Source organism: Ambystoma mexicanum, chromosome 8 (assembly GCF_040938575.1).
Source record: "Ambystoma mexicanum isolate Mex_15411 chromosome 8, UKY_AmexF1_1, whole genome shotgun sequence".
NCBI lineage: Eukaryota > Metazoa > Chordata > Amphibia > Caudata > Ambystomatidae > Ambystoma > Ambystoma mexicanum.
Window position 1 is genome coordinate 1,615,062,299 of NC_090929.1, and position 21,694 is coordinate 1,615,083,992.

General features: G+C 48.1%; 1 protein-coding gene across 1 annotated transcript in view; it reads left to right on the forward strand.

Annotated features, from left to right (window-relative positions):
• Nucleotides 1-21,694, forward strand: part of TDRD1 (tudor domain containing 1) — a 2,044,642-nt gene that overhangs the window by 863,908 nt on the left and 1,159,040 nt on the right. The window lies entirely within an intron of this gene.

A 21,694-nucleotide genomic window follows, 5' to 3' on the forward strand; every position in this document is an offset into this window, starting at 1 on the left:
CCTCGTCGCACCTGCGTGGCCGAGGCAGATATGGTTCCCGGACCTTCTGGACTTGTCAGCGTCCCCGCCGATCAAGCTGCCGGCGGACGCGGATCTACTCTCCAGGGAAGGAGGCGCCATCCTCCACCACGACCCGAAGTCGCTGAACTTGCAGGCCTGGCTCCTGCAGCGCTAGAGTTTGGAGGATACGACATACCGGCCGATTGCAGAGAGGTTCTTGCAAAGGCCAGGGCGTCCTCGACTCTTAAATGCTACGGACACAAATGGAAGAGGTTCTCTGTCTGGTGCCACGCACAGAAGATTAACCCTCTACGGATTACGGCTCCCCAAGTACTGCCGTACCTGCTGACGCTGGCCAAAGCTGGTCTGGCACACGCGTCCATCAAGATTCATCTTGCTGCGATCTCCCGATACACCAGAACCACGGGGCGGACGTCCTTGTGGTCTCATCGTCTGGTGAAAGAGTTCATGAAGGGACTGTTCAGATCGTTCCCGCCGGTGAAGGCTCCGGCCCCGGCGTGGGAGCTCAACGTGGTGCTGACGAAGCTCATGGGACCTCCGTTCGAGCCTCTGCACTCGGCCCCGTTGAAGTTTCTATCGTGGAAAACAGCTTTTCTTGTGGCCATCACCTCCGCACGACGAGTGGGAGAGATCCAGGCCCTTTCCTGCAAGGCCCCGTACTTGACTTTCCACGACACGAGGGTAGTGCTCAGGACGCACCCCTCCTTCATGCCCAAGGTGCCGTCGGACTTCCATCTCAACGAACCCTTGGTGTTGCCTGTGTTCTTCCCGTCGCCTTCGTCGCCGGCTGAGAGGACTTTGCACTCGCTGGATGTGGCTAGAGCGCTGAAGTTCTACGTAGACCGCACGAAGTGTTTTCGGAAGACGTCACAACTCTTTGTGAACTTTGGACCTGTCAATCAGGGGAAGGCTCTCTCGAAGGCTTCCATTTCCAGATGGCCCTCCGGCTGTATCATGTACTGTCATCGGTTGGCAAACCGACCGCTGCCTGGCCGTCCGAGAGCCCATTCCACCAGAGCGATCGCAGCTACCACGGCGTTCCTATCTGGTGTGCCCCTGCTGGACATATGCAGGGCTGCTACGTGGAGGTCGACGCACACCTTCACGAAATTCTACTGCGTCGACCGGGATTCCAGGGAGGAGTCCAGGGTCGGCCAAGCAGTGCTGCGCAACCTGTTCGCCTGAGGTGAGCCTGGTGAGGAGGTAAGATGCTTAATGTTGAGTTTATGTGATGCTTAATGTTGAGCCTTTGCCACCTCCCGTGGTTGTGCATGTGTGTACTGCTATGTATTCTTTATTCATGAGCATGTGAATCCATGCCAGACCCCATGCTGGAGAAGGAACAAGTTACTTACCTGTAACTGTTGTTCTCCAGCATGGGTCTGGCATGGATTCACATGCGAACCCTCCCGCCTACCCCTCTGCGGCTCTTCACTTGGTCATACTGCCACTTCACGTGCTTCCAAATCTGAAGATGGCTGCCAGAGGCGGTGCTTAGGTAGAGGGCAGTCATTGGCTGTGGTCAGTATGACGCAGAGACCAGTGATTGGTTATTACTACGAAAGACAGATCAGAAACGAAACTGATACTGGTTTTTTCTTTACCGAGGATTCCCAGCCTGACGACGGGGAATATTCATGAGCATGTGAATCCATGCCAGACCCATGCTGGAGAACAACAGTTACAGGTAAGTAACTTGTTCCTTACAGGTAAGTAACTTGTTCCTTACCTGGCAGGAAAGGGTTGACATTATATGAAAAGATAAGCTGCCACCAGCGCTGTCCAAGGCACATTTTCACTTCTCCTAAAATATCCTTCGAGAGTATCTAGAGCCTTTGGAAATGACTATTAGACCCAAGTGCATATGTTGCAGAAAAGTTGCAACATGGACTAAGGGAAACAAAGTCTCCCAGCACTGACGGTCTTTGAGGACATGTCCGTTTCCCAAGAAGAAAAGTGAGCGAAAATAACTGGCGAGAGCAGCAGAAGGCTGTGCTCCTCTGGCAAAGTCAGACTATGGTGTTTTAACATCAGCAAAAGGTTGGGGGGGGGGGGTACACAACTGGAGGGAAAATTACACATGAAGTGGAAATCTTTCCTAACACTTGGCCAACTGGAGCAAGGAGTTTTTCTGATGTTGGATCTAGAGGACGCCTACTTCCACATCCGCATTCACAAAAGCACAGCAAGTTCCTTCAATTCGTAGTTCAATGTCAGAACTACCAGTTCAAGGCTCTGCCCTTCGGCCTGAAGTCGGCCTGAGGGTTTTTACAAAGTGCCTGGACCCGGTGGTGGCACTTCTTCGTCTGCAATGCATCCACGTTTACCCCTACCTGGACGACTGGTTGGTGCGTTCCCGCTCACACTCTGGCTAGCAAGCACACTGCCAAAATCGTACGTCTGCTAACAGAGCTGGGGTTCTCCATAAACTATACGAAGTCTTGCTTCAAGCCATCTCAGGACACTTTAATTCTGGGCACACGACTCAACACAATGATGTTCTTTGCGTCGTCCTCGGAGTAGAGGGGGAAAACCATACAGGGCAAGTAGCAACGCTTAAAAAGAAAGGACCTAGGCTAAATAGCCATCGGTGTGGGCCGCACTCCTAAATTTACCCAATAGGGTTTAAAACGTTTGGTTGAAATTATTACCTGACAGTAAAACCATGTTCCATAGTTTATCTTCAAAAGTGCTTTTATTTAGCAAGTTAATCCTTTGTTCTTTCTTTCTTAGGGTTAACAAATGGTTAAACTTCACCAAATCGTTATGTGCTGATGCAATGGCAAAGGAAAAATAACCTAGGGCTAATGCATTTCGGAAAGATATCTTTCCTTCTTCAGAGCCAGGTTAAATGCACAAAAAATCTTACCGTTAGAACATTTAGAAAAACATCAGGTATGTATGCATTCAAAAAAAACAGGGTACCCACAATTAACAAACACGTACATGTAACACAGAGAGAAGAGAAAATTGAATAGTCAGTAAATTGTATATATAACATTGCGCATATATGATGCAGAATTATTTTTGTTGAGCCCGGTTAACTCAAAAAAATAATAATAAAGTTGTGCTTAAGTGAAATCCTCCAGTAGCTCTGATTCCCATATTAATTCACTAATCCACCTGTTCTGTGGCAAAGTCCTCAGTGAAATATTGCGTGATCCTATGTCTAAAGAGTCAAGTGGTGTCATATAAATCAAACAACTTCCCCCTGTGGTGTCACTAACCTGAAACTGTTAGAAGCGAGCATTCAGTTCGAAGCGTTCCTTCCCAGAACGCTGCAAGACAAAATGGTATGATGCATTTAATAATGGCCGCTCGTGGTCTGTTCTAACGTGCGCTTATCTATGTGAAAGCTGTGACCGCTTACCTTGTAAATGCTTGACACGCTCAAACGAAGTGCTTCTCCGATGGCGGATAGCTTGAAAGCTGTACTCACGTCTGTGTGTGCATATCTAACGTTGACATGGTAATGTGAATACCAAGATGGCGGATCACGGGTGCGTGAAACGGCCATTTTGGTGTGGGCAATTCCAAAATCTAGTAATCATATTTGGGCCAATACTTGGCAAATCCATCTCTTTAAAAGTTGGGATAGTATCAGCGATAAAGAGATAATCTCCCCTCTACATTGTTATGGCGTTTCTGTCGTATGATAATGAAGTGTGTGGATGCGAGCGTGTGGTTATAAGATGAAGAAACTAAGGATAATAAGCTTCTGAAGGGAATGTTGAGTAAACACTTGGAGTAATAACAACTCTAAAGAGAAAGCTATATAAACCCTTGGAGTACATTGTGAGTCACCATATACATAAATATGACAAGGTGAATGAATAAACTGAAAATAAACAAAACAATACCAAGGAATGTATCACATTTTCAATGCTTATACATACAAAGCAAACTACATTTAGTTCTCTGTGAATTGCATGAGTTAGTTAACATTCAATCCATATTCTACTTTATGGATATTGTGCTTATTGTTACAATACTGGTGAGTACTTGGATGCTCAAAAAAGACATGTCTGAAAGACAGGTTGATTGGATATATTATAAGAAACAATTAAGATCTAACTTGAGCTGGTGGGATCAACCTGCTCACCTTTCTACAGCCAGAGAATCCTCTGCTGGGTTGAAATCGCTGCACAAAACTGTAGTGGTCCGGATAGCCATCAGAAGAGCCCTCTCCTGTTTTAAAGGAGCGCACCTTTTATTCACCGTTGCTTTGCTGCTGCTGGTCTCATCCCTGAGTACGCCAGGCGTCGTCCTTCTTGTCCCCACGACTGAAGCTTCAGGAGCCGTGAGACTGCAGGAACTACCAGGAACAAATGCCGTGGCACCAGCTTTCTTCATTCGAATAAGGTACTGTGTCCATTTGGTCGTTCTCCCCGTCCGACCTTGAGGAATCGGGGTGAACCCTTTTTCCTTTCCGAAGGCTTGTCCTTTCTTCCTTCTCTCTTATAACTTTTGCTTCCCTTTGACAATATCCAAGTACTCCTGGAAACGTTAATCTCAAACTGTTCTAATCGTGTGATCCTCGACAAGAGAGCCCGGCTCCATTTGACACTGGCGCAGGCCTATTGACTTTATCTGTCTCTTAGAACACGTCCTCTGATTAAAGTGCCTTGACAAAAGTATTGCCTATGATTTTTTTTATCCCCCATTCCTTGGTTTTTATTCCATGTGCTAAATGTGTTTTGACTACGGTTACAATTCTTCCTGCGGGTCCGCTTTTCTTTCATAAGACCCAACTGTCATTACTGTCAAAAAGTGAGCAATGCTGAAACCCCGGTAATGTCTTTTGCTTCACAACACCGGTCTGTCAAATCCCAATGTACTTACCTTGAATTGACCTGAACCAAAGGGATTGGTTGTGTGTAGTGTAGCATATTTTGAGTGTGGTGTTGTTTAATAGAAGTTAAGTGTTTTGTGAACAGATGGTTTAAAAATAAATGTACTTATTTTTTAACCAGAAACCTTGAGTCAGTGTTAGTTTGAGTCAAAGTAATTATAGTCCTTTGTGTAATCTGTTACTGCTCATTTGCTCTTGAGATTGTTGGGCAGAATCCTGTACAGTGCCCTTAGGGACCACTACATACAATTAATACTACAGTTGGCAATACAAGTTTTACCTTTGGTACAAGACTGTACTACTATGTTATAGTGGTAGCAGTATCGGAGCAGCCAGGCTTATCTCAAGAGTATATGAGCAGTAGCAGAGATTACACAAAGGGACCACAATTACTGTGACTCAAGAAAACACTGACTCAAGGTTTCAGGTAAAAAATATAAGTAGATCTATTTTTAAACCATTTGTTATAAACACAACACTTCTATTAATTCGGAAACCACACGTAAAAAACACTACAACTAACCAATTCACTTTGTACGGTATTCTTCAAGGTAAGTACCCTGTGTTTTAGCGGACTGGTGTTATAAAACAAGACGTTACCGGGAATGCACTTGCGATCACTTTTTGACAGTAATGACAGTTTGGTCTTACCAAAGAAACGCGTATCCGCGGCAAAAAATGTTACCGGGGCAAAAACACACTTGGCACCTGAGATACCCAGAGAGAGTTTGGGGCAAAAATCATAGGCAATACTTTTGTCAAAGCAAACAGAATCAGAGAACACTCTTGGATAGAAATTCAAAAGAGTCAATAGGCCGGAGCCAGTGTCAAGTGGAACCGGGTTCCTGTTGTCGAGGATCACACAGTGAGAGAGTTCACGATTCGGCGTAGCCAGGAGTACTTGGATATTGTCAACAGAGGAAGCAAAAGTTATAAGAAGGAGGGTAGACCAGGGCAAGCCTTGGAGGCGAAGAAAAGGTATTCACCCAAATTCCTCGAGCAGAACACAGTACCTTATTCAAGGAAGAAGCTGGTGCCACGGCAGTTGTTCCTGGTAGTTTCCTGCAGACCCTCTGTTCCTGGAGCTTCGATCCGAAGGAGGACGTCTGGAGGGGTCTGCACCACACAGGGCTGAAGCTGGCAGCAGTGACGGTGAATAAAAGGTGCGCTCCTTAAAAGCAGGAGAGGCTCTTCAGATGGCTATCCGGACCACTACAGCAGGGTGCAGCGATTTCGACCATGAAGAGGATTCTCTGGCTGTGGAAGATGAGCTGGTTATCCCCACCAAGCTCAAGGGAAGTAGACTCCGGACTGGATCTTCTCTGGTCTTTGAAGGGTAGATAGCTCAGGACTGCAGCAGGGCTTCACCGGGACGTGATAGTTGCAGCAGTCGACTTCTTCTCCACTTCTCTTCGGTTCCTTGTAGTTCCAGTGGCGACTCTGACTTCCAGACCAAGAGACCTGCCTTTTATGCAAAAATCCCCCTTTCACACAGCCTGGCTGTCAATCACGCAGCAGGGGGGTTGTCCGGCCCGGACAACCACCTCAGCCAATCATGGCAAAGTGCGACTTGGGTGACCTAGGATACCTTGTGCAGGAGGTGACTACACCCTTCCCTCACATTTAGCCCGCCTAGACACCCAGGTGCCTAGAGGAGGGCTTCTGGGCAGAAGCCCGCCATAAGACAGTGAACAAAGGAGGCAAACCTGTTTTGCCGCACAAAGTAAAACACAAGAAGGACTTTAACAAAAAGAAATGGCGAATAAACCCAACCGGAGCCAAAAGAAAAAGTATTTGGTCAAGCGGGTTTAAGTTCAAGGCTAATATAATAGCCTAAAACAATACCACGTTTTATATAGTATAATCGCGGTAGAAAAGTTAGGGTAGATACCACTGCCACCAGCCAAGTCTAAATGTTAAAAGAGCGTAAAAATGCTCTAGGAGGTACAGATAACAAGGGCTAAGGATTAACCCTTTCCAGTACTCCATGTAAGATGGGGTGTAATGGATCTGTGGTTAAACGACAAAGTAAAGTTAATGGCAACTTGAACCTTTTCTGGGGTATAGTAGCCAGCCTCAGAAATGGAGTCGGTGGGAAGTCTAAAGGACAACCCGGTGTCACTGCACTGAAGGTGCTGGGTAACACTCAAAAGAAGGGGGCTACTGAAGTGGTGTACTCCAGAGTCCACAATCGCAACAGATGAAATACACATGGCAAAACATAGTTAAGAGTAGAAAGAAAGGGGTACACTCTTACGAAGTTGGAAAAATAAACTCCAGAGATCCAGCAAAACTAATGGGGGACTCACTAGGTAAGGGAAATTAGCCATTGAATGAGAATTGTCCTTAACAGAGATGAGTATGGCTGCTCCGCTACTGCTACCACTACCACTATAACTGGGCCTCATTACACGGATGGCGGAGAACCATGGCGCTATTAGCGACATGGTTCATGCCGGTAAAATACCGGCACCGCCTTGGCGGAAAGGGGAATTACTGCCCCATTCCAAGGTTGGCGGGGTGGTAATTCCCCCTTCCACCATTGCCCTTCCCCATTCCCATTTTTGCCCCTTAGGGCTCAATCGGAATGGGGAAGGCGCTAATTACGGTACTGCAAATTGCGGTAACGTAATTAGCTCCCTGGGTCCCTTTGCGGGTTGGTTTTTAACGCCTGCAAAAAGCAGGCGTTAAATCCCCCAACCCGCAAAGGGACCTCGTAGTAAGGCAGTAAGGATTTACCGGTATTTTACCGGAACCGGTAAATCCTTACCGCCATCTGTGTAATGAGGCCCCTGTGTAGTACAGGCTTGTACCAAAGGTGACATTGTACTACCACTTGTAGACTTAATTGTCTGTAGTGTTCCCTAAGGGGACTGCAGAGGATTCTGCCTAACAGCTCATAATGCCACTTCACATGCTTAACAAATCTGAAGATGGCCACCAGGGGTGGGGCTTAGGGAGAGGGATGTCATTGGATGGGGCAGGTATTACCCAGATGGCAGTGATTGGTTTAGATGAGAACTAGTTTTGAGTGGAAGTGAAACTATTTTTTCTTTGACCAAGGATTCCCAGCCTTACGACAGGGAATATTCATGAGCATGTGAATCCATGGCAGGCCCATGCTGGTGAACAATAGTTACAGGTAAGTAACTTAAACCTTCTTTCAGTTTGTAGAAATCAAAGTCTGGTTTTGGGTTAGGATAACCAGTTAAAGTCGGACCCTACAGCCCTCTACGTGCTTAAGTGCAGATTCTTGGATAGGTTGGAAACTATAACTATCTGTAGAAGTGGTGCAGCTGATAATTTGGGAGCTTTGGGTTGAGTACTGTTGATCCGTCTCCCGACATCATATGTCACGACTTTGACAGCTTGTCCTTTGCTCAATCTCACTTTGGTTGTACGTTTATTGGTCAGGATGACACGTTGGCCCTCTGGGACATATATCACCTTACATCACCACCCCCCAGATATCCTGGGCTGCCTTGACGGTTGTTGGGTGGGGTTGGTGGAGAGTCAGGAATCGCACTTTCCGCACTTTTGTAATCCGGGTTATTCACAATTCCACCTTCTGTGCACCCCTACTAGTCTTTATTAGCATCTTTAATTTCTCCTGCACCAAGGCAAGTATTTTAGCAGAAGTTCAGGATCTTGGGTGGCGCTCTTCTCTACCCCTTGCTTTGGGCTTGTACTCTGCCTTCTTCTCCTCCTCTTCTGTCCTTGCTCTAAACTTCTTTTCAGGTCTTCATTCGTCTTCCTGTCTCCTCTCCTTGCACTGCCTGCTCTTGTTTTTTTCATCCTCCTTGCTGCTCTTCAATGCTCTTGTTCTTCCTTTGCTATTTTCCTCCTATGCTCTACCCTATTCTCTACCTTGTCTAATTTTTTCTTCTGCTCTTTTCTCAGTTTGAAATGATATAACATTTATAACACGCCTATACACAAGTGTTTCAAGGCACGGGGAGGCAAGGGAAGGGGAACAGAGGGAAGGCGGAGACCACAATCCTTCTAGGCCAAGTGACATTGAGACCGCGCAAGTGCAGGGGAGGGGGGGAGTGGGAAAGTGCGGGGGTAAGGGAGGGAGGGAGTGCAGTGCATAGGATCAACAGTAATGGATAGATTAAATAAAAAGAATACGTAAAGGTGCGTCCAGCTTGTGGTAAGTGCAGCTTCTGGGGGAAGGAGCGGGAAGGAAGAATACCTCTGAGGAGGTGCAGCTGGTAGTGTGACTTCTTAGAGACGTCACAGATGTGAGGAGAGAAGGAGACTGTGAAGTCGAAGATGACCCCGAGCTTTTTAGCCTCACAGGTGGGAGAAGGAAGAGTGCCAAGAGGCCGGCCAGAGAGAGATAGGAAAGGAGGGAGCAGATGTGCCAATGAGGAGAATCTTTGTCTTACTGGTATTAAGGCAGAGATAATTGGCGGCACACCACTCCTCGATAGCGGACAGTCAGAGATAAGAGGAGAAGAGTTGGCAAAAAGGAGCCTGAAAATGAGCTGTGTCGTCCGCATATTTATTAATTTATTGCATTTGTTATACGCCCAGACTCTGAGGTATCACAGCGTAGTTACAGCCAATGGGTAATACTCTTAAATTATAAATGGAACACAGTAGAAGCAAAAGTGAGAATACATATCATTCATATACAACTGATGATGGAGATCAGAACGTGGTGTGAGGGGAATTGGTTCAGGTTAATATTGGCTGAATAACCAAGTTTTCATTGTTTTTTTAAAATTGTTGGTAGGAAGGCTTGTTCTTGATGTTGGTAGGTTGGGCATTCCAGTGTCTTGGAGCGAGGGCTTTGAAACTACTGCCCAAGCCCGCTTTCTCTCTTTTGTATCTTGGGACATCGAGGTGTGCATTATTATTAGATCTAAGGAGTATTGTGTGGGATTTCTTTGTGATAGTGTTGATGAGGTGTTTGGGAGCTTTATTGGTAATGCAGTTGTGTGTGATGCTGAGGGACTTGAGGAATATCCTAGCTTTGATGGGGAGCCAGTGGTTGTTTTCTCCTTATGCCGAGTGCAGCCCAGAGGGCTTTGTTCTGCATACATTGGAGTTTGGCTAGATTGGTATTGGAAGTACCAAGGAAGAGGATGTTGCAGTAATCGAGTTTAGAAAGTAGTAGCGCCCTTGCTAGTGTAATGCAGTTTTTAGGAGTGAGGAATTTGCGACTTAGGGAAATGAGTTTAGATGTGTAGTAAGTGGATGAGTCTAGGGTGTTGACTGGTTTTGACATGGTTATGGTGGTTTTCAAGTACACACCGAGTGTCTTGACTTGTTAGAGCACTGGGATTGTGGTGCAATCAATGGTGAAGGATGTATAGGCAGATTATAGAGAGTCAATTTTGGAGTATGATCCAATTATGAGTAAACCTGTTTTATCATCATTAAGGCATAAGCTATTAGCCATCCAGTTTTGGATTAATGAATACATTTGGTGGTTGAGCAGAGAATCTTGCTCGCGGTTGCCTGATAGTGGAATGAGGATCTGCGTGTCATCTGCAAAGTTCGTGTATATTACACCCATAGCATCCAAAGCTGCAAAAAGCAACTTAGTAAGTGCATTGTAGAGAGTGGGGGATAGGCAGGATCCTTGAGGGACACCTACGGGTACTGGTATGGATTTGGCTGATTCTTTCCCAGTGGCCACTCTTGAGGTCCTATCTGCTAAAATGGATTTGATCCAGTCTGTGGCATCCTTGGACAAGTTGAAGTTGTTGGCTAGTGTAGCACAGAGTTTGTCATGGTCAACCAAATCAAAAGCTGCCGAGAGATCTAGGAGCATTAGTAGCATTACTAATTAGTAGACTGAGTTTACCTGCATCTCTGGAGGCGTCCATTTGGATCTTTAGGTCGAGAAGGGCCATCTCCATGCTGTGCTTAGGGCGGAATCCTGAATATCGGTCCCCCAGTAGTTGGTGGTTTTTGGGGAGAATTCTCTGTAAAGGCTAATTTCCCAAACCTAGTGAGTCCCCCAGCAGCTTTGCTGGATTTTTGGGGTTTATTTTTTTCTCCTGCTAAGAGTGAGACTCTTTTCCTCCCACTCTTAGACATGAATTGAAGTGTTCCTTTGACTTTGTATGTGTTTGATGGGCTATGGGGTCCTTTACCTCATAGGGCTTCATGTGTTTTTTTGGTATGTGGGTTACACAGCACCCTCCGTGCAGTAACCCAGGGGTGTCGTAGCGACCCTCAAACATAGACTCCCTACCCTGGGACTGACTACTGTCTCCCAGGGCATGTGAAGTCACCATTGGCTTTACTAGTCTTAAATTGTGAACAGAACCAGTACAAACCATCATATTGTGGACGTACTGGTCGGGGCAATCAGATTGCCCTGGGCTCTGTTGTTCGAGGGGGCACTGTCCAGTCCCCCCCGACCGAGTTTTGGCTGGTGGCAGTGGATACTACTTTTTATATTCGACCGCGAATATATTTCTATGGGATTTTCCCATTGTTCAAGGCTACCACTTTTTAAAAATATCCTCGAACATACCGCCGGTTTATTAAATTAATATGAATTCACCGGTTGGTATTTTTTGCCGAAACTCGGTTCCAAAATGGCGTTTCTGTTCGCTTCTGTGACTCCAACCCAAGTCGAGCCCTTTGTTCCACTTTTTGGCGGGCTTCTCCACAGAAGCCTCCAAAAGTGGGGCCACTCTGTCTGGGTACCACAGGGGGTGTGGGAGGGGGTTTAGGCACCCTGGACTGAGTTGCCTTGGCAACTCAAGTCGCACTCTGGTGTGATTGGTCCATTGGTGAGCTGCCCGGCTCACCACTTAGCATGTTTGAGTGACAGCTAGGACTGATGAATGGGGGTTTTCTGCATAAAAGCACTGCTTTGGGGACTGGAACTTCAGAAGTCGCCACAGGACCTAAAGAATCCGAGGAGGGAGAAGCTGAGCCGACCTGCAACGACGACACCACCAGTGGAGCCCTGCTGAACCGTCTCACCACTTTTTCCGACGACAGAGAAGATCTCCAGCCCGGAGAGTCTTCTTCCTTTGACTGGTGGGGATAACCAGTTTGCCCGTCTTTTCTCCTTCCTGGAGCATCTCGTGGCCGCCTTGCCTGTGCCAAGCACCCCGGCAACTGGAATACCACGGTTTACCACTACAGCAAAGAAAAGGGTAGTACCTTGTAACCGGAGAACTTCGCGGCTGGTTTCTTCCCTGGCAGTGCAACAACCTTCATCTTTCCTCCACGTTGAGACCTCCTCTTCCTCTGGACAAAATACCGACTTGCACCCGCTGCCAGGAACAACTGCCCCCGCTGGAGCGTTCTTCCCATTTCAGGTACTGTGTCCCGCATGGCTTCCCTTGCGACAGATCGTTCGGGGTGACAGTAAATCCTCGACTTTCTAACTTGGTTTAGCCTGGGGCCTGTTAACTAACTTTTCCTAACTTAATCTCAATCTTTTGTGAACTTTCTACAAAGACTCTTTGGGCATAACCCCCACTGTGTGATCCTGGACACATTTCGCTTGCTCCCTCTAAGAGTGGGCCTGGCATTTGAACTTACTTGCTCTCCAGTACCTGCCTCACTGTGGTTCTTATAAAAGTATTGAAATTGTGTGCTTTCATAACTCTGCCTTTTCCATCCCTTTTTATATAACTTATTAGAGTGCCATCTTAGGTTAAGCGCTCACCTCTGTCTGAAAATAAGTGGTGTTTCTCACTAAGACTTGTCTAATAAGTAATCAGGGTTGTATATATATATATATATATATAATAGTGACTGTGTGTTGAATTTACTTGCCTCTTTTTGTGCTAGTGTAATTTACAAGTGTGTCTTTAAATAATTATATACTTTTACACCAAAGCTCTGGCCAGTGTTTGCTTGTGCTACTGTATCTCTGTACCTATTGTGTATACTCTATATACTGCCTAACTCATCTTGAGAGAAGTCTGACTGCTCAGCCACAGCTACCAGGTAAATCTGGGTGGTACAGACTGCTACCAATTGGGTTTACTGCTTACTCTTGTAGTCTTGATCTTTTTGCAGTGGTCCCCAAGGGAACTGCTCAGGATTCTGCCTAACAATTAGCTCCTGCCCTGTGGGCCATCTTCCAGATTTTTTACCTCACTCTAAATGATTGATGTCCTTGTGAAATCGCTTTTCAGATATTCAATGAATTGTAGTAGTTTTGATTTGTTTTTTCCATATTCTGTTTTGGTGTTTCCTGCCAGCTGGTGCGAACATCTGGCCTGTGTTTGTTGATTGTTTACGTGGAGTTTCGGGGTCAGCAGATCACAGTGCTAGAAATGCTAAAATAGGCAAAACCTCATTGCTAGCACCACTCGTGCGTTTGAAGTAGAGGCTATGTGGGCCTTACCCCAGTGTGTATGATGGGGGGTCTAGGGGCTGCGTTGCTCCTCCTTCGTTATCTGGATGAGCAGCATCAGAGGGCTTAGCCCTCTGTGGCACCTGCAGGCATAGCACTGAAAATTGGGTCAGAGAGCAGCAATGCAGTGGGCTAGAAGTGCCAGGTATTGGTTGAACAGCCAGGAAGAGAGGTTAGACGCCTGTTGAACACCATAGGTAGAGATAGAGAGGAAGGACCCAAGTTGGACCTGGGAGGGTCGATCAGAGAGGAAAGAGGTAAGCCAAGCCGCAGCCCGATGGGTGATACCCAGGTTATCACGTAGACGGTTGAGCAGAATGGCATGGTTGACCATGTCAAAGGCAGAAGAGGGATCAAGTAAGATGAGGACACGGGGTATTAGAATCGAGGTTGGAGAGCAGGTCTTCACAGATGTTCAAGAGAGCAATTTCTGTGCTTCTCGCTGCTCTAAAGCCAGACTGATGGTCATGTAGACCCAACAGATTCAGTGTGAAGATTAAGCTGTGAAATGGCCAGTTTTTTCCAGGAGTTTGCCCAGGAAAGGAGTGATGCAGATTGGGCGATAGTCGGCGGAGGGGGGGGGGTGCTTCATGCCGGAAGGGTAGACTCCAGTGGCGAAGGAGTGGTTGCAGAAGTCGGACAAAGCAGGAGCCAGATTGTAAATGTGGTCCTTGATGGTCTTGGAGGAACATGGGAGAACCTGTTTTTGTGTTTGTGTTTGTGTGGATTTGCCTTCTTTTTCTTTTAACTGTTAAAGTGCTATGTTATGTTTTAAATTATTGGTGTTTAGAATTTTTATTATTATGCTAATCGATTTGTAAAGGTTTTTACTTCAATAAACCAAATACAATAAAAAAAAAAAAAAAAGAACCTGTTTTGATGAGACTTACATAGATCGTAATTGTCCAGAAACCTCGTCTGGGGAGAACAGGGGAAAGGCAGAGAAGGAGAGAGGACGGGTGGCCACAGAAGGGCCAGAGAAAAAGCAGGGTGTAGGGGGAGGAGGAGAGGAAGAGAGAAAGGACAGGATGACCTGAGTTTTAGAGATGAAATGAGAAGCCAGGGAATTGTAGAGGGCCTGGGAGGGGACAGGAGAGGTAGAGACGGCATCAGGATTGGTCAGCTCCTTGCAGATTTTAAAGTGTTTGGCTGAGTTGTTGGAAGCTGCTGAGACGCAGGCTTGGATTAGTGCTCACTTCTTGTTGCTGACAGAGAGCCGGTGTTGCCTTTGGAGCAGGCGGCATGCTGGCCAGTTTGTCGGAGGATGTACAGGAAGCACGCGATTTCCTCTGACACCCTGCACTTGCGTTTAAGGTTGACTAGGTCTGAGTCGTACCAGGAGTTGCACTTGGCTTTGGGCTTCAAGCGGATCCTCATGACACGGGCAAGAACATCAAGAGTATCAGATATAGCCGAGTGGAGCATAGAAAGGGCTGTGTCATGGTGTGAGTCAACCGAAGGGGGAGAGGAGAGGGAGAAAGTGGCGGTGAAAGCCTTAACTGAAACACGGTTCATGGGTAGAAGGTTGGTGGCAGTGCTGGAGTAGGCTTGGCCTGAGGGGTGGAGAGGGTGAGCTGGGAGGAAAGGAGAAAGTGATTACTCCAGGAGAAGTGTGGTGAGAGGGATAGAAAGGGGAAGGTCTTTAGGGATCAGAACAGCCAGAGTGTGCTCTGCAGAGTGAGTCGGGCCAGAGGGAGAATAGATAGAGAGTGAGTGAGAGTGAGGGAGAGTTGCAGGGGTCGCGAAAGACTCCAGGACAGGAAGCATCCAGGTGGATGTTAGTCTCCAAGAAGGAAGAGTTGAGTGGTCGAGACCAGGAGGGAAGAGGAGAGGTCCACGCACTCAGAGAGGAAGGAGGTCTGACCAGGTGGCCGATAGATGGTAGCCAATATAAGGGAATGGCTAGGAGAGAGAGCGAGCGAGCCTGCAGACGAGGCATTCGTAAGAGTAGGCATTCGTAGGAATGACAGAGGCAGGAATCCACTCAGGGAAGATCAGGGCTACACCACCTCCGGAAAGATTGGACCTGGGCGCGGAGAGGATCTTGTAGCCATCAGGAAGGGGAGTGTTAAAGCTTGTGACATAGCTGGGCGTGAACCATGTCTCGGTGAGACCGAGGAAAAAGAGGTTAAGTTCTTCAAGGAGGCAGCAGATGTCAGAGGAGTGTTTGACAGCTGAGCGAGAGTTTAGAGTGGCAATAGGGAGAAGTTTGCCAAACTTGAATGACTTCTGGGGCGGAGTACAAATCGGAGGTATGCCCTGCAGAGGTGTAGAAGAAGCCTGAGGGGGGCAGAAGTGGAAGGAGGAGAGGGCAAGGTAGCTAAGGAGGAGAAAGCAGGGTGAGACATGGAAGCTTCAGAGGGTAGAGATGGGACAGCAGGAGAAGAAAGGAAATTGATGAGGCGCAGGAAGCGTCTATCAAAGAGAAGGTTGGCCTGAGGGCCTTGGACCAAGACGGTACCATTCGGATAAACATTATTGATGACCTTGGAGGAGTGGAAGGAGGCCACGAGGATCTCCCACCGGGTGCCACCAATAATGGGAGTTGATGAGAAAGCACAGAGACAATATAAAGAGTCCATAGGTCTGGCAAGGGAAAGACCAAGAGGATATCGGTGAGGGTTTGCCTGTAGGATGCACTTTTATAGGTGTCAGCAATACGGAGGTCTGCATTGGTAACCAGGATGTCCTTTTTAAACTTCTCCCTACCAGATTTAGTGAGGAGAGTAGTATAGTCGATACAGAATTGTTAGGGAGAATTCTCATAAATGGCTGATTTCCCTTACCTAATGAGTCCCTCAGCATCTTTGCTGGATTTCTAGGGTTTATTTTTCTCACTTGGTAAGAGTGCGAGCCTTTTTCCCACTCTTACGTGTGTTTTGCTTTGTTTTTTTTCACTTTTTGTGTGTCTTGGGCACTGGAGCCTCACCTACTCCATGTCCTTATATTTTTCATGTGTTACACAGCACCTTCAGTGCAGTGACATAGGGTTGTCTTTGAGACTTCCCACTGACTTCATTTTCTGGGGCTGACTACTGTGCCCCAGAAAAGGTAAAGTTGCCATTAACTTTATTTTAGTCAGTTTAACCACAGACCCAGTACACCCCATCTTACATGTAGTATTGGAAAGGGTTAATTCTTATCTCGTTTTGTCTGTGTCTCTTTGAGCATTGTTTCACTCCCTTTACACTAAGACTTGGCTGGTGGCAGTGGTAACTACACTATTTTTAGTACCGCGGTTATCTTATATAAACATGGTGTTGTTTTAGGCTATCATATTAGCCTCAAACATAAACCCGCTTGACCATATCTATTTTATTAACGTTCCGGCTGGGTTTATTCGCCATTTCTTTTTGTAAATGTATTTCTTTTTTTTTTTAAATATATATTTATTGGTTTTGTACATACATTGCATCGAGTGGCTGCGAGTACATAAAGAGCGCTGCGAGCAGCGCCGTTGAGCTTAGAGGTGCAAGTAGTAAAACAACAAGGACAATGTCCTTCATAACAAAACAACAGTAATAACAGGTCAGAGGGCAGTTCAAGGGGAGAAGCAAGCGGTTAGTCTAGCCATGGTGGGCAGTGATGGGTTACAAGTGGGCGAAAAGGGATCCTTGTATATTCTTTAGGCACTGAGTCATACGTGGGTAGCGGTGAGCGTCAGATTATCCGGGCATTGATGCATCATTCCTGGGTTTATTAGCCGGCGGGACCCTAGGCCAATCTGTACTTCTGCTCTGCGTTGTCCCCTTTGTGTTTATTCGGTTTTGTCCATCCATCGTAGGGAGGGTGGTTGTCGTGCTAAACCTGGGAATTTCTGGGTGAAGTCCAAAAAGGAGCCCATGTTTGGGAGAATTTGTCTCTATTTCCGAATCGGAGGGCAGTTATTTTTTCCGCTGCAATTATGTCCTAGCATTTCGTCCACCACATTTGTACTGCTGGGCCCTCTGGGTTTTTCCACAGCCTAGCTATGGAGATTTTTGCGTCCGTCAACAGGTGGGAGCATAGATCTGCTCTGTGCCCGGAGAGGGGGAATTGGCCCTCCCCGCTTGATCCCAATAGAACGATGCCCGGGTCCCATGGGATAGTGAGTCCTGTGATTTTATTGATGTGATCCAGCACTGATTTCCAGAATTGAATAGCCTTGGGACATGACCAGAACAGATGAAAGAGTGTACCTTTGTCTGGGCATCCTCTCCAGCAAGCCGGAGGAATCGTGGGGTTGCATTTATTGAGTGTCTCTGGGGTCCGATACCACCTGAAGCATACCTTAAATGCCCCTTCCTTGTTGGAAACGCACTTCGAGCTTCTGTTTGCTCTTGCCCAGATGTAGTTCCACTCCTCCAAATCGATAGGCCTCCCAATGTCATTTTCCCACTTAAGCATATATGGCTCTTTGCGGGATGGGTCTGTTCTGTCCAAGAGCTTGTAGAGGGTGGAGATTCTGCCCTTTGGCGGGGACCCTGTGAGGGTGAGTTCCAGGGCTGTGAGGGCTCTGCTTCCGTGACGCTTCATCTCCCTCCTCGAGAGCCAGTGGCGGAGCTGGGTGTATCTGAATCTCTCGCTCTCCGGCACGTCGAATTTCGCCTTGCAGGCCTCGAAGTCTAGGGGGTTTCCTTCCTCATAAAAATCTTGTATTCTCTCCAGTCCTCCATTTTTCCATCTCCTGAAATTCCTGGGGTTACAGCCCGGGGTGAATTCTGGGTTTCCCCAAACCGGGTTGAGTGGGCCCGTCGTGCCGCGGAGGTTCCACAGTCGCGCCGCTTTCTTCCAGCTCCTTACTGTATTTTCAGTTGCCGCCAGGGGTCCCATGCCCTTGTTTGCGCGGGGTTCCTTCAGGTGTGGCAGCGAGGTTATTGGGCTTGGACTCCAGGCCTCCTCCAGCTCCAGCCAGCGGGGCTTAGAGGTGGCGGGGAGCAAAGCGAACGCCGACGAGAGCTGAGCGGCCAGAACATATCTTGCAGCATCGGGCGCTCCCAGACCTCCCGTCGCCCGACCCCGGAGCATGACCCTTCGCGGGATGCGCGGCTGTTTCCCCTCCCAGATATAACTCATGATGTTCTTTTGTAGCTTCTGGATCTCTTGTTTCGGGATTGTGGTGGGTATGGCAGCACACTGGTAAAGGAGTCTAGGGATGAGGTTCATCTTCAAGGCCGTGATTCTTCCGAACCAGGAAATCTCCTGCTTTTGCCAGCGTATGAGATCGTCTTTGAATTCTTTCAGGAGTGCCGGGAGGTTGGCTCTATATAATCTGCTGAAAGCGCCGGGAAGCTGGACCCCCAGATACGGGAGGTTCTTTTTGGCCCAAGGGATCTGATATTCTTTCTCCAGGTCTGATAATAGCTGGCTAGGTAGGTTGATGCTTAATGCTGTGGACTTGGTAAGGTTAACCTTAAAACCCGAGGCTTCCCCGAATTCTAGAAGTTCCTTCCATAGGGCCTTCATGGATTCCTCTGGCTTGGTTAAAGTGAGGAGGACATAGTCGGCGTACAGGGCGGCTTTATATGTTTGGGACTTGATTGCCAGACCTTGGATCCCTGCATTGTGGCGAACCCTGATCGCGAATGGCTCCATGGAGAGGGCGAATACCAGGGGGGACAGGGGGCAACCCTGTCTAGTGCCTCTTGAGATTTTGATAATTTCGGACCTGACTCCATTCATTCTGAGGCTGGTGGAGGGATGTTGGTAGTTTGCTAATGTCCATTTTATGAAGTTTGGGCCGAAGCCGAAATGTGAGAGTGAGTTTCGGATGTAGCCCCAGTCAAGCATATCAAAAGCTTTGTGTGCGTCCAATGATAGTACCATCAATGCCTGCCTCCTCCTATTGGCAGATTCGATGACGTTGATGGTTCTCCTTATGTTATCATGGGTGCAGCGGCCGGGTATGAATCCCGTCTGGTCCGGGTGGATAATTGACGGAAGCAACGGGGCCAACCTGTTTGCGAGGGTTTTGGTGAAAGTTTTTGCGTCATAGTTCAAAAGGGTGATAGGTCTGTAGGAGGCACACTGGCTCCGATCCTTTCCAGGCTTCGGCAGTAGTACGGTTATTGATTCTTCCATTGAGGGGGTGGTCGTGCCTGAGGATAGGAATGAGTTGAATAGGGTAGCCAGGTGGGGAGATAGGATATATGAAAAATGTTTATAGAATTGGGCTGTAAGCCCATCCGGGCCAGGGGTTGAATTTTTCAGTTTAGTTATGGTTTCACTAACTTCTTCTGCCGAGAAGGGGGCCTCCAGGGCCTCAAGTTGCGGGCATGGGACGGCAATTTGCGCTTCTGCCAGATATTTGGCTTGTGCTGTTTCGGCCGTGGGAGCACCCGACATGATCTTTCTGTGATGAGAAGCCATGATTTCAATTTTCTCTTTGATGGAGTAACGAAGAGTCCCTTGCGCATCCGCGAGGCTGTGGATGAGGTTTCTTGTTCGTAGCTTTTTTAGTTTGTGGACCAGGAGCCGGTTTGCTTTGTTGCTGTGCACATAATAAAACTGTTTAGTGTATGTTAGAGCCCTGGCCGCTTTGTCGGCCAGATGCATTTCTAGGGAGCGCTTCGCCCTCTGGGGCATGCGGCTCGCTTTCCTGTTCGGGCCTCGTTTAAGGATGCTTTCCGCTTCTGCCACCTCCACTTCAAGTGCGTCTTGTTGCAGCTTGCCAAGTCGTCTGAGTCGAGCTGTGCAGTCGTTCGCCGTGCCCCTGATGACAGGTTACATAGCGTCCCAGATCGTGGCCAACGAGGAGTCTTTGGTGGTGTTTTCCCTGAAATAATTTTTGAGGGCTTCCGCAATTTCTGTTCTGATTGCGATGTCCGATAGAATGTGATCTTGCAGTTTCCATTGCCTCTGGGGCGGCTCCGGGAGGCATGATACCCTCAGGTTCAATATGACTGGAGCATGATCCGAGAGGGCTCTGAGCCCGATTTGGATGGATTCGACGCAGGGTATGAGGATGCTTGAGATTAGAAGCAGATCGATCCATGAGTGACCCAGGTGCACGTGGGAGAAGAAAGTGTAGTCCCTTTTTCCCATGTTGGCCAATCTCCACACATCTATAGTGTCGGTTTCCCTTAAGAATTCTGCCATGGCAAGGGCCTTGCTGAAATCCTCTTTCGATGGAGGGAGCGATTTGTCCAGGTTTGGGTCGGGGGCCAAGTTGAAATCGCCCCCTATAAATACGTGACCTTCTGTGAAGGCAGCAAGTGTTGGTAGGAGATTCCGGAGGAATGTGCTTTGCCCGGTGTTTGGGCAGTATATAGCGGTGATAGTGATGGGTAGTTCTACCAAGAGGCCTTTTAGCAGGAGATAACGACCCTCGGGGGCACGCTTGGTGGTTATATTGGTTAAGGGTAAGTCCCGGCTTAGCAGAATGGCAACCCCTCTCTTCTTGAGATCCGCAGAGGCGAAGAATCTTTTGGTGTAGCGTTGAAAGGTTATGCGGCGTTCGTCTCTCCTGAGGAGATGAGTCTCCTGCAAGCAAATAATGTCAGGTGCCAGTTGGGCGAGCCTATGCTCCACGGACTTCCTTTTCCGGGGGGAATTCAGACCCTGAACGTTCCAGGTCAGGAACGAAAGTTCCCTATCCGGCTGAGACATTATTGGGTGGGTTTGATAAAGACTTTACCCTGCATCTTTTGGATTGCGGAGCTGGAGACCCCTCAGATCCGGTTGGCCCTTTCGCCACTGCCTTGGAGCTACCGGGCAGGGAGGAGAGCGCTTCGTCAGCTTGTATTTTGACCTTCATTTCCCCCTCGCCTCCCGCCCCAGCCCAAGCTCCAGCTCCCCATTTCCCCCTGACCAAGGAGAACCAACAACATAAACTAGAACAGAACCTAAAACAACAAACAAATAAAGGTATCCAGGCCAGCCTTCTACCAACAGGGCTGTCGGCTGGGCCACAGACGCCATCTGTGTCGGAGACCAAGGGGTCTCATGCTGTAGTGGTGAAGATCTTGCAGATCAAGAGAGCGCGCTGCGGGCTGCCTCGGCCAACAAGCTTGTTAAGTTGGAGGATCGCTCCACAGCGACCCGGATGGACCAGATAATTGTGAGGCTCTAGGTTTAAAGACTAGGCTCCCAGGGGGCGGTCAGGCGGCTGCTGTAGGGCTCTGATGAGGATAAGCTTGGATCTGGGCCGTTCGGGCTCTCAGTGGGTATTGGTGTTTTTCCCCCTTGCCAGAGGGCCGCGCATCCTGTGTCGACCGGCCACCCGGGACCAGGGGCGAAGAGCCCCCCCCCCACAGCCCCCTCGGGAGAGCGGGCCGGGCCCTTTGGGACCTCTTCCTCCGTGTCCGGGTTCATAAACGCTGCCGCTTCCCGTGGAGATGGGATTTGCTGAGGCTTTCCCTCCCAAGTGAAGGAGAGGCCTGAAGGGAAGCTCCAGCGATAGGGGATCTTGCATTCCCGTAGCCAATCAGCCATGGGTTTAAGAGCTCTTCGTTTGGCTAGGGTAGATGCAGCTAAATCTTGAAACAGGGCTATCTCCG